This window comes from Acanthisitta chloris, unplaced genomic scaffold (assembly GCF_000695815.1).
Source record: "Acanthisitta chloris isolate BGI_N310 unplaced genomic scaffold, ASM69581v1 scaffold34702, whole genome shotgun sequence".
Taxonomy (NCBI): Eukaryota; Metazoa; Chordata; class Aves; order Passeriformes; family Acanthisittidae; genus Acanthisitta; species Acanthisitta chloris.
Window position 1 is genome coordinate 1,038 of NW_008660434.1, and position 448 is coordinate 1,485.

Sequence of the window (448 nt, forward strand, 5' to 3'; positions counted from 1 at the left end):
GTGCCAACACAGTGCCATCCCCACAGGGTCACCTACGTGTACTACGAGCAGTACCTGACGGTGGTGGCCGAGGGGCTGGTGACACTGGTACTGTGCCTGGTGCCCACCTTCGCCGTGTCCTTCCTGCTGCTGGGCATGGACCTGCGCTCCAGCGCCGCCACCGTCATCACCATCGCCATGATCCTGCTGGACACCGTGGGCGCCATGACCCTCTGGGACATCCCCTACAACGCCGTCGCGCTCATCAACCTCGTCGCGGTGCGGCGCGGGGCGTGGGGGTGGCACAGGACATGGGGTGGCACAGGGACGTGGGGCACGTGGGGTGAGACTGGGATTTGATGGCTCTGGGGGTACAGGAGGTGGCAGAGGGACATGGGGTGACATTCTGGTGTCCCCACAGGCCGTTGGCATCTCGGTGGAGTTCGTGTCCCACATCACCTGCGCCTTC